At 37.5% G+C, this 12,375-nt stretch overlaps 1 long non-coding RNA gene across 3 annotated transcripts in view; it reads left to right on the top strand.

Annotated features, from left to right (window-relative positions):
- Positions 1 to 10,576, top strand: part of LOC309667160 — a 384,581-nt gene extending 374,005 nt beyond the window's left edge. For 2 of the 3 annotated variants that reach the window (XR_014267563.1, XR_014267564.1), the window contains 2 exons: positions 6,530 to 6,562; positions 8,685 to 10,576. This is a non-coding gene — a long non-coding RNA (uncharacterized lncRNA). Of the gene's footprint in view, positions 1 to 3,070; positions 4,250 to 6,529; positions 6,563 to 8,684 lie in introns of those variants that run through there. The other variant, XR_014267565.1, reaches the window with a different exon arrangement.
- Positions 10,577 to 12,375: the final 1,799 nt, after the last annotated feature.

Here is a 12,375-nt window from a genome sequence, read left to right as displayed (position 1 = left end):
TGAAATATGTTCTCATTCATACTGGTGAAAGAGTCATTTGATACCATCTTTTTCTAGAGAAATTTGGCTATTATATATACCCTTTGACCCAGAAATTCCATTTCTAGAAAACTCATCTTACAGAAACACACAAGAAAGATCTAAATGCAGGAGTGTTCACTTGTGGGACTTCCCTGGTGGTGCAGTGGTTAAGAATCCGCCTGCCAATGCAGGCGACACGGGTTCGAGCCCTGGTCCGGGAAGATCCCTCATGCTGCGGAGCAACTAAGCCCGTGCACCACAACTACTGAGCCCACATGCCACAACTACTGAGCCAGTGAGCCACAACTAGCCCACGTGCCTGGAGCCCATGCTCTGCAACAAGAGAAGCCACTGCAATGAGAAGCCCGTGCACCGCAACAAAGAGTAGCCTCCACTCGCCGCAACTAGAGAAAGCCCGCGTGCAGCAACGAAGATGCAACACAGCCATAAATTAATTAATTAATTAATTTAAAATATATATATATTTAAAAAAAGAGTGTTCACTTGTAAGAAGGGGGAAAAAAAGGAAAACTTACATATCAGTCTGGTATTAAATAAATATTGATATTTTATAGTATTATAAAATAGTAGGTGCTGTTGTACAAAATGAGATTTATCCACTTGTAATGACATGGGAAGGTTTACAAGATATGTTGTCAGGCCAAAAAGGACACAATATAGTACATAATATAGTGTGTACACAATATATTTGGTATGATTACATTTTTGTAAAAATATACATACATGGCTGTCTGTCTGAACACACAACACACACATTTTAGTATATGCGGAGTAAAAGAAATTAGGAAGCATGTTCATTACCTGTTAGTAGTTATAAATTTTGAGGCTTGGGTATTTTCAATTTCTATCTCATATATTTCATTAATGTTTGCATTTTTTAACAAGGAGAATGAATTTTCTTAAAGCACAAAACTGAGTTTTAAGAAGATTAAAAGGAAGCAGTAAGTGTAAAGACATTCCTGAAACTTATTTTAGGTGTCATCTAACAGAGATCCAGGACTACAAGTCAGGCTAAAGAATGTATACAGTATCTCTAAACATAGTTTCTGGGAAATAAAAAATGATGGATTATTTCTGGGTAATAGATCACAAAATGTGCAATGTGATCTCTCTTATATGAGTTCTGAAATATATTGTCTCAAAGGAGATGAACTCCAAGCAGTGTTTTACTTATTAACTTCTGTCAGTGGATATGCTAAAAAAAAAAAAGTGACTCTTTCTAATCTTTGTGATTTTCTTTATTTTATCTTTTGAAATATTTTATTTCTACTAATGTTTGAGAAATGTTCTCAAAGTAAATTGAGCATGAGGAGTTAAAAAAAGGATTTAGTAATACGTCTTTTTGAAATGCTAATCCTTGGAACATTTTTAAAATTTCCAGCTCACATCAGTCTCCTGGTTACGCTGAATAAATTGGAACATTTGCACTTAGCCAGTTAACTTCCTTGAGGAGGAAGCTTAGCAAGGAGCTTTTTTCTTTAAGTATACCCAAGTGACTTCATGCATTCTAAAAGATCCTGCAATTCAACGTGATTAAAAGCAACATCGTATACTAAAATCTTATTTCTGAAAATAACAGCATGCAATTACTGGAGAAAATACTAACTTTGAGACCAAGACAAGTCTGGACCATATGAAAAAAGTCAAATTGCAGAACTTCTCTCCTGCACGCCTTTGTCTTCCAGAGAAAAGAATAACAGACTCTCTCCAGGAGTAGAGCTGGGAATACAATATATTTATTCAACATTCAACAAAGACTTTAGTACCCATCATGTGCTCAACAGTATTCTAGATGCTAGAGATATAATAGTGAGCAAAACAGACAAAAATACCCTCTTGGAGTTTACACTCTTGGAAATAAAACCACGCCAATACCAATTCCTAAAATCTAAGTTAATTTTAGACAAGTGGGCAGGGGCTAAGTTTGTCCTGTTTTGCTTAGAAATATTCTCCTATTAAAGGTACAGATTAATAAACCTGGAGTTGAGTGAACTTTGAACTACTCTGAAATTAGTTTCTTAAATGTTTTAGAAATAAAACATTAATAATTTATGAACTTAAGTATAATATACAAGAAATGAATTTAATGACTAAAAGTAGACTCAATATGGGGTTAATTGATATTTTAGTTTTGTTGAATATATTTGAAAATAATTATAAAATTCATGCCTTTAAAATACCCTATATTATTAGAGTATTATACATATAATATTATATATATCTAATAAATATTAGAACTGCTACTCCTCAAATTTTATTGAAGTATTGAGTTTTTAAATTAAGTTTGGAATTTGGAATTCAAAGGTGTTTTGAATAAAGGAATATTTATTTTCTAACATGTCCTTTTTGGTCAATATTCTTCAAATTACTTTATGTAAATATAACTAAATTTCTCAGGCTTTTATGCAGGGGTGGTTAGGGTTTTTTTTTTTTTTTTGGTAATCAGATTAACACAAGTTAATAGAATACTAAGCTAATAAAGAATAAAATATATTCTGCTGAACTTTAGAACAAAACAGTTTAATTGAGACATTTTCTTACCATTTATTTAACAGCCTCAATTAGACTTAACTCTTTCTAAAATAGATTCATGTCTTTAAGACATTGAACAGTCTAGATGTTTTTCTTTCTTTTCCTTTTTTTTCCACCAGACGAATTGCTAATGATTATTTGTTGATGGTTGTCTGTAAGTTCAAAGTACTTGACATATATAGAAGCATTAAATATTTTAGCTGCACATTTAAGACTTCAAATCATACTACGTTTAAATCTGTTTATACTAAATGCATTCTGAATTTCCTAATGTGCACCGAGAGAAAAAGCTTGCTAAAAATGAATCTGCTTTCCAGGTTTTACAAAAATTGTTTAATCATTCACCTTCAACTATCTCTACAAAATTTGCCTTTCACTTTTGGAGAAAATGTTTATTTGCATGTCTAAAGATTGTTTTTTTCTTTGCTAGGTGAGGGTGCAATTCAAACCACCATTGCAGTCTGTGACTCTGTCAATTTTTTTTTTTTCCCTTCAGGATCTTTGTTCAAGATGAATCACACAATTCTTATTGGCAACGCCAATTTTGTTGATTTGTCCTAATTGTTTTCCAGTGGTGTACTGGTTTGCTGCACTTTAAAAGGGGGCTGGGCTTATTTAGAGGATTTGTCTATCCTATGTCAAAAGAGCAGATAAGTGAGCAGCATTAAACACTGCTTTGATGCCAGAATGGTTTCAAGTCAAGTGTATCTTGTTTTATGATGTGATATATGTATATATAATCTGCATCATCACCCATAAAGGGTAACAGAGCATAGAGGAGGTGTTTCAGGATCAAGCGAAGAGTAGAATGTGATTTTTTCACCCCCAAAGAATATGTGGAACAAGGTTTATCACTGCAGGTAAGTGAACTGTGTGAGAAATAGATGAGATATTTCATGTATCTGACAAGCGGTTTGTCTGCAGATAGCCTAACAGAATTAAAATCACCTGTAAGGAAAAGCAAGGCACATTCTATTGAATTATAAGTAGTGTTTTTGAATATATATGTATTTTATATATATATATATATATATATATATATATATGTATATAAAGGTACTGTAAGTATGCTGATTATTAGCTGGTGATAAAAATCTACTTCTGCCATTAAATCACAAACTCTAACACTTTGATCTTGTTATGGACTGTATGTTTGTTCCCCCAAAATTCATATGTCAAAGCTCTAACCCCCAATGTAATGCTGTTAGGAGGTGGGGCCCTTGGGAGGTAATTAGGTTTAGACGAGGTCACGAGGGTGGGGAGTCCTCATGATGTGATTAGTGCCCTTATAAGAAGAGACCCAGAGTGCACTCTCTCTCAACCTCTCTCCCTCCCTGTCCCTGTCCCTCTGTCTACAGCAAGAAGGCACCAGTCTGCAAGAAGACAGTTTTCTTTTCCATCTGCTACTTTGGGCATGTAGATACAAGCTTACTGGAAACAACTTTGTTCAGTATCAAAATTACCTCTTCATCACATACATATTTATTGATTATTATGACGCTCTTGCTTTGGAACCTTTTCTTGCTAATATGGCATAGAAATAGGATGTTTATGATAGCAAATGTGCTAACTAGTTGCACTTTAAGAGTTTTTTGTGGAATTTTTTTTTTTTGTCCTTTAGGTAATTTTTCTATGGTGAAAATTTTTCACTGGCTGTTAACTTGTCACTATTAATACTTTTAAACAATTATTATGGCTTACATTGTGCAGAAAAATAATATTCTGCTCCAATATTATAGTGCAGTTTGAAAATCATTGTACTGTCTTTCTTCAGTGTTTTCTTTCTTCGGTGTTTTAATAGATCATGGTCTTAAATTTTAATTGTGAGGCAGCATGATATGTTCTGAACAGCAGTAGACTAGAAGAGGTGGTCTCCAACCTTAGCACTACTACCACCACCTACTTTGTGACCTTAGATAAGACACTCTCCCTCTCTGGAACCCAGTTTCTGCATAAAGACTTGGACTCTCATCTCCGACACTTTGCTATATCAAAGTCTATGTGAGGTGTTTTGAGATTAATTTGTTTCTAATGGTACATAAAGTGCCAAATTTGCCAAGGATTGACATTTTTTTTTTAAATCAAATACAATACAAAGCGAAAGTCTTGTTCATTTCAAACCCTCATTTTTTTTTTTAAGTATTTGTTTATTTATTTATTTATGGCTGTGTTGGGTCTTCGTTTCTGTGCAAGGGCTTTCTCTAGTTGTGGCAAGCGGGGGCCACTCTTCATCGCGGTGCGCGGGCCGCTCACTATCGCGGTGCGCGGGCCTCTCACTATCGCGGCCTCTCTTGTTGCGGAGCACAGGCTCCAGACGCGCAGGCTCAGTAATTGTGGCTCACGGGCCCAGTTGCTCCACGGCACGTGGAATCTTCCCAGACCAGGGCTCGAACCCGTGTCCCCTGCACTGGCAGGCAGACTCTCAACCACTGCGCCACCAGGGAAGCCCCGGATTGACATTTTATTTTAGGGTAGCTATCCCTAGAATAATATCATTCACAATAATTTTCATTCCTGTATGCTAATTTTGAGTAGGAGGGAAAAAGAATAGATGTGTAGCTTATGTGCCAGGAATAAACTTGGGAATATTTGTGAGAATTATCTTATTTGTGGATTCAGAAAAAGAGGTTGAGAACTTCAGGGCCTAATTCAGGTGGTCACCAAAGCTCTCTACACCATAACATTCCATGATCCCATTATTCCACTAGCGATGTTCCACAGTCTTCACTCAGGAACGAAATGGATACAAATATTCTTGGGTTACTTTATCTACCACTGAGAGTTATCACTTTATTTCATTTTATTAATTCAAAAGCAATTTAAGTATTATATGTTTGGAATAATTTGTTCTATTTACAACAACAATATCTCCACTTATTTGTAACCACAATTTTAAGCAAGCACAAATTCAAATCTCAAAATTAATATATATATATATATATATATATATATATATATATATATTCTAAGTGTGAACAGTGATAAAAATTGCTGAAAAGAGTCACAGATACAAAGATAAAAAGGCAATAGGAAATGCAATGTAATTATGTATCAAACTGAAGAAAGGAACACTCTTACTGGATGTTAAATGTAACGACTTAAGTCTTAGCAAGGCTAAAGAAGACAGAGACAGAGAAAAATAGGGACAGCAGAAAAAGATGATACTGGAAGTACCTTTGGGTATTAAAATGGTAGTGGGACAACTTGCTGACATGTGATCAGTGGTGAGAGTGTCCCCAGATAACAATGAGGAGAGACAGAGAAATACCCATTCAAACACTACAGTATTCTGAGGACACTTAGTGTAAGGGCAAGTTAGGTTCTGCATGACTCAGTAACCCTCTAGGGATTCTTAGTGCCAATTTAAGACTAAAGCTCACCAGTTAGAACAGCACAGCATTCTGGAATTATACAGTGTTGGGGAAAGCAATCTTTCATACTTCAAAGAGCAGAAAATAGCAATATATTGCTGCATAGTTCAGTTTGTCAGTTGTTCATAAATTTTTGATTCATCAAGAAAATTTAAAAATATTTTGAGAAACTTCTATTTTATAAAGTAGAGAGCTAAGTATATTTTTAAAAGCCTTTATTGACGAAAAGAACACTTTTTGTGGAGTCTGAAGATTCTGATATTGTGTCTTCCACTTACAAGATAAGTGACTTTGAAAGTCATTTAACTTCTTTGAGCTTTCATTTTTTCCCCTCTGTTCAGTGAAAATACTTGTTTTACAAACCTTGCAGAGTGAAGGAGGAGAGGGTTCAAATCTAATTGAATAATGCATGCTCTTTGAGTAACTGAAATGTATAAAGTATATTTGTAAGATTATGTTATTAAAAAAATTTTAAGGTTTGAAAGTATAGTTTAAAAGAAGGGCAATCCTCCCTTTTTCCAAAGTTTCTCATGCCTGGTAAATAAAGCATGACTGCAGAATAAATCAGTTACTATTGATTTCAGGGACCAGAATTCTTCAGAGGAAAAAGGAACCAAGTAAGTAAACAACAGTGGGATGACTTTATTTACATATTGGGAATGGAATTTGACTTGTGTTGTGATTAGTTAAACTTGATGAAATTTCTGTTTTATACATATCACAAGGTAGCTTTGAAGTGAATGCAATTATTCAGCCTCCTAAAAGCATACAGAAGTCTAATTGATGCTCTGTGATATTAGCTTTAAGCACGATTTTATAAAAGATCAAATTTGCATTTAATGGGAACTTAACACTGACACATACTTGTCAAAAATATGAAGGACTTAGCATTTTCGTACGTACAGTTTCTGTTTAACAGAAGCGCTCCTAAGTGGGAGCCCAGGAGACCGTCAGCCCGGTTTGGCAACACTTGGCTCCGTAAGGTGGCTCTGTCAGTTTCAACACACTGTGATTCTATCTCCAGTAATATAAAAACATAGCTATTGCACATCTTTATGTGTACCTTTTTTACCTAACCCAAAGGGTTGGAGTTTCATAAATACGGTGAATTTCTTATCAGCTTTGTCAGTGCTAAGCAGTGGACTGGGGTAAGATAATAAATCTCTGAATAAATTGGTTATTGTAGATGAACAGCATGATACATGAGGAAATATTGACTATTCATGTTTTCTTGCGGAATGAGATTTGTATCAACATAAAGAACTTCTACACCAAAGTCATGTTCGTTTAAAAAATGAAAGGGTATTATGCTTTTGTGATTGGAGGCAGAATGGGGTGAATTTGGGTCATATCTTGCAGGCTTTCCAAACTAGAAAATTTTTGACGGAAGGGCAGACCAGAAGATTTGCAAATTCATTTGGAAAGGGATGGGGACAATGAAGAGTTATTTCTTTCCAGTTTTTCATTATAGGATTTGCTGCAAAGCAAAAATAGGGAAAAGCGGGGTAGAAAACTTCTGTATTTGGATACTTTCCACTATAGTTTTAAAAATATATTCTTTGCTACTGAAAGACAGCTTTCACTGTTTTACTGATGGGAACGAAGCCTTTTTCAAAAGGTAGAACAGCAGGTGAATGGCATTAGGCCATGTGATTTCATGAAATTTGCTGCCGGCCTTACTAGTTTGCAAGGTGGTGATGGAAATGGAGTAGAACCTGTCTGCCTGCACGGGGAGCTCTTCCACCTACTTCACCGACAGGAGATTCATTTGAGTTAGTAAATTCTAATTTGGGGAAGGACGTTTGGGCTCACTGTTCATTCATCGTTTCCCGTAAACTGCCTTAGGATCTGTTTCAGTGATTGGAGATTTTGATGGGAGCCCAGTGGATAGAACAGAAAAAGGGGTAGAGGAGACTGTGCCTCTGGAGACACGTGGCTCAGACATGTGTTCCCAGATCTTGTCTCCATTTTAAAAACTCTATGTCTACTGTATATGATAGGCTTTTACTTGGTTTCTCGATTATAAAAACCTAGGGTAAAGCCCTATGATTTCTCAGCTATAGTTGCCAAATTTTCCTACTTTGGTAAAACACTCCTGCTAGGTAGTGATAGCCTGGTCCAGAGTGTCAAGAGTTAGTGACTCTGATTAGGTGATGTTAGCAGACTTTGAAGCCATTGGAATGCTCAGGAGACCAGCTTCTCGAGCTCTTTTAGATTGGAAGGTGAGCTAATTTTCAAGTAGTGGTGGGGTTAATAGTTATGGTTCAAAGGAATGAAGAAGGTGGAAAGGGGTGAGTTATGTGCTGGGGTAGCTGTAACAAGAAAGCATCATGGGGGTGGAATCTGCAAGCCCGTGTCCCTGGCTTTCAGATGGCGAAGTCCTCTGTAGAGTTAGTGTACAGTGGCTTGTCGTAGGGATATTTGGTGTTTCCTCGGGCCGGGATGGCTGTGGAGCTGAAGTGGAGCAGAGCCTGGGCCAGATGTGGGGCTCATCCCTGAAAGGGGACAAGGAAGGAGGTTGTGGGGAGAACCTGAGAAAGCCTCCGAGATAAGCACAATGGCAACTCAAATCCACATCAGGCTGGCCGGCCTGGTAGTCTTATGCCCAATGAGACAGGAATGAAGTGAGAACTTGGAGTTTATGTCAGCCAAAACACAAAAGATCTACATTTTAAATTATTCTCCTATGTCTAAGCTTTTGCATTTTTATTTGTCATGCTTTCTTCCATTTTTCCTCAGAAAATTTATTTAGAAAAGCTGAAACTCTGCTGTCAAAGTAGTCGCATGGAAGGAATGTACTCCATACTTTTCAATCCAACAACATAGGAGAATGAAACTGAAAGAGGACCTGGGACAGAGCCCATGGTGGTCTAATACACCTAGAAGTTTCTTTGAAGTCCCACGTCCTATCTTAAACTCCTTATAAAATTGGCATTATGTTATATAAGATAGCCATGCATGCTTATTTTAATATAAAATAATGTGTCAAATTGCTTACTAGTTATAATCCCAACATAGCACCACATACTTCTGGCTAAATGGGCTATAGTTCTAGAAGTGTGGCGTAAAATTCCATCTCTCATCCTTGCTGGTCTTGTGACCTTAGTCAAATTAGTTGCCGACATACATAGAATCTATGTCCTGAATGAAAAAGCCAGAGTAAGGACTTCTCTGAAGTTTGCTCTAAGTATTAAATGAGAGAATGTGTGTAGCACTTAGTAGGCCCTCAATACATGGCCCTAGTACAAGTAGTCATTCTAATGAACTGTAGCACTGGGGAGGACTGGTTGCCTCTAGAACAGGATATCTTGGGAAGACAGAATGCAAGCTGATGCAGGGCTGGGAGGACGTGGCAGCCATTTCACTGTGGGGACACTTTAGTAACATGAGATCCCCAGATTAGGCTAACCCTAGGGGTCAAGATCATTTCTAACTTCTGCCTTTGCCCCTGAATGTTATTTTTCCCACTCTTCCTTCTCTGCTAGGGTGTCCTCAGATTTACTTCTTTTAATGCCTATGGGAATGTCGAGATTCGCCTCTAATTGAAATTGAAATAGAACTTTTTAGCTTCTATTATTGTTCTTCGCATCCTCAGCATCACATCCAAAAGGAATTTTCAGAGCTTCATTTTCTTACTGCAACTAGCAGAAGCAGAGGGAGTGATCTTATTACTTTGTACATACAGGTTGCTTCACGGAGGCAGGACCGTGAGCCCACCCTCCACGCTCAGCCCCTGACCGTAGAGCCAGGAAGGGCTGGGGAAACCTTTATCGCTGACCCTTCACTAAGCTTCCGCGTGCAATTGCCTGGGTCACGTCACCAGATTCTGATCGTCGTCCCTTGAGGGAAGAGCAAAAAAAAACCCACTAGGGCAACTTGTGAATGTAGACTGACGATGAGGCTGAGTTACTCTGGAAGTAAGAGTCAGAATAAGTGGGAAATGGCTATGATGAGTGTGGAATTATTCAGCAAATACAAGAATAGAAAAGCCGGAGGGCAACTCTTCTTTGAAGTGATTCTAATGACAGGGTTTTAAAAACAAATAAAGCATCATATGTATCCATATTTCCTCTATTTTCCTTTGCATTGTCACCTAACAGAGAAGGGCCGAGGGGACTTGTGGGTACACTCACCACCTTAGTTACTTTTATATTCTTAAAGATTTTTCACATCTTTTATACTGAAGAATAGGTATTCATTCAGAGTAACATAGTACCTGTTCCCAAAGCAAGTTGGATTGTAGATGTCTAAATACGTTTTCTTGCCTTCAGCAGTGATTGAAGAGTTTGGTCAAGATCTGCCACATAGGAATTTAATTTAATTTATTTATTTATGAAATGTTAGGTTGATTTATAAGAGCTGCTCTGGGCTTTTAACACAGTTTGTTTACAATAAGGAAGGCGTTACCTAACTCTGAACATACTGTACATGGCAATTAGAAGTTGCCATGGTAAGAGAAAACCACAGCCCGCCTGCCGCAGCAACACAAAACCAGCCAGAAACAGTAGGGGAAATGTAGGGACGAAGGTGGGGTTTGTTTTTATTATAAAAGAAAAAAAAAAAAAAAAAACCACCTCAGGAATCTCAACAAAGGAAGGGAATATTTCACACTCAGAGAACAGACACCAGGATACAAAATTACAAGTGTTTTGACTCCATTCCTGTTCCCATTTCCTCCAAGAGCAGAGATGGGAAGGAGACAGCTGAAGTAAACAGGCAATTCTGTAAAACAAAGACTTAGAAACCCTACAAATATGATTAAAATCGAAACTTGTTTTGCTTTAAATAAAACTTTTTTTTAATCTATCAAAAGGCCTGCTTTAGTGACATGCTAGTCCCACCAGAAAATAACCCCAATAACATGCTCAAGTTGACCAGCCAACTCATATTTCCAAACCGCTGTGTGCACATGTGTGTCTTTTAAACCAAAGCTCTGGGGCTCAGGTGACTGCTACTGCTAGCGCGGGCTTCCACCTGTGAACTAACCAGTGTCAGCCTCTCCTTAAGTGTGGGCAGGGCACAGAGAAGCCCTGAAGCGGTAGTGAGGGAATAACAGCCCCAAACAACCAACTTGTCAAGCACCGCCTCTCCCAGCCCCTCCCCACACTCAAAAGGAGATCCTTATTTCTAACCAGTTCTCTCATCTCAAATTTGGCTCCCCATGACCAGAATGTTTTTTTCTCCCTGAGGAAAAACACACATTTATTTGCACACCCATATATATAATTTTTTTGTTTTTACATTTAAATATAAAAACACTACTTTGCTTTGTGTTATAAATGGGGGACCAAACAACAAGAACTTTTTCTTTTAAGGTAGAGCTATCCATCCATTTATGCTGAGCTTGTCAGGGCATTTAGCCCCAGGCAAGGGAAGCACCACACCAGGAGATCTAGGGCGTTTCCCTACCTAATTTCCCACCCTTCTACACTTTCAATAGAAAGTCGGTTATAACCTTATAAGTAATGGAACTTCCCTCCAAGAAGGGAAATCCTAACCTAACCACGGAATTGAACCCCCTACGCCTGACTCAGCCACCACTTAGTCCTCCCCCTCCCTTCACAAAAACTATGCTCTCTGTCTGGATAGCGATGCCTATTGGACAAACACACCTGATTAAATGGAAGCAGTGGTTATGTTTCCCCCACCTCCTGCCCCATTTAGATTAGTCTTTAGGAACATTCATTCAGGAGAAGTGGGACCTGAAAGATATCACCTGTTTTTGTTGGCTAAGGCTGCCATAACAAAATACCGTAGACTGGGTGACTTTAATGAAGATTTATTTTCTCACTGTTTTGGATGCTGGAAATCTGAGATCACTGTGCTAGTATGGTTGGGTTCTGGTGAAAGCTCTCTTCCTGGCTTTCAAATGGCCACCTTCTCACTGTGTCCTCACATGAGAGAGAGAGAGAGAGAGAAAGAGGGAGAGAGAGAGAGGGAGAGTTTGTATCTATTAACCCAATACTCCTAATTAGTCTCTCCTCCCTTCCCTCTCCCCTTTGGTAACCACAAGTTTGTATTCTATATCTCTGAGTCTGTTTTTATTTTACATATACATTCATTTGTATTCGTTTTTAGATTGTACATATAAGTGATATCATACAGAATTTGTCTTTCTCTGATTTATTTCACTAAGCATAATATTTTCTAGGTCCATCCATGTTGCTGCAAATGGCAGAATTTCATTCTCTTTTATGGCTTAGTAGTATTCCATTGTGTATATATATATATATATATATATATATATATATATATATATATATATATATATATATACACACAACATATTTTTTTATCCATTCATCTGTTGATGGGCACTTAGGTTGCTTCCGTGTCCTGGCTATTGTGAATTGTGCTGCTATGAACGTTGGGATGCATGTATCTTTTCTAATTAGTGGTTTTGTTTTCTCTAGATATATACCCAGGAGTG

The sequence above is a fragment of the Balaenoptera physalus genome, assembly GCF_965194825.1.
Source record: "Balaenoptera physalus genome assembly, chromosome: 9".
Taxonomy (NCBI): domain Eukaryota; kingdom Metazoa; phylum Chordata; class Mammalia; order Artiodactyla; family Balaenopteridae; genus Balaenoptera; species Balaenoptera physalus.
The sequence above is the reverse complement of the archived record's forward strand: the minus strand, read 5'-3'. Positions and strand labels throughout refer to the sequence as shown.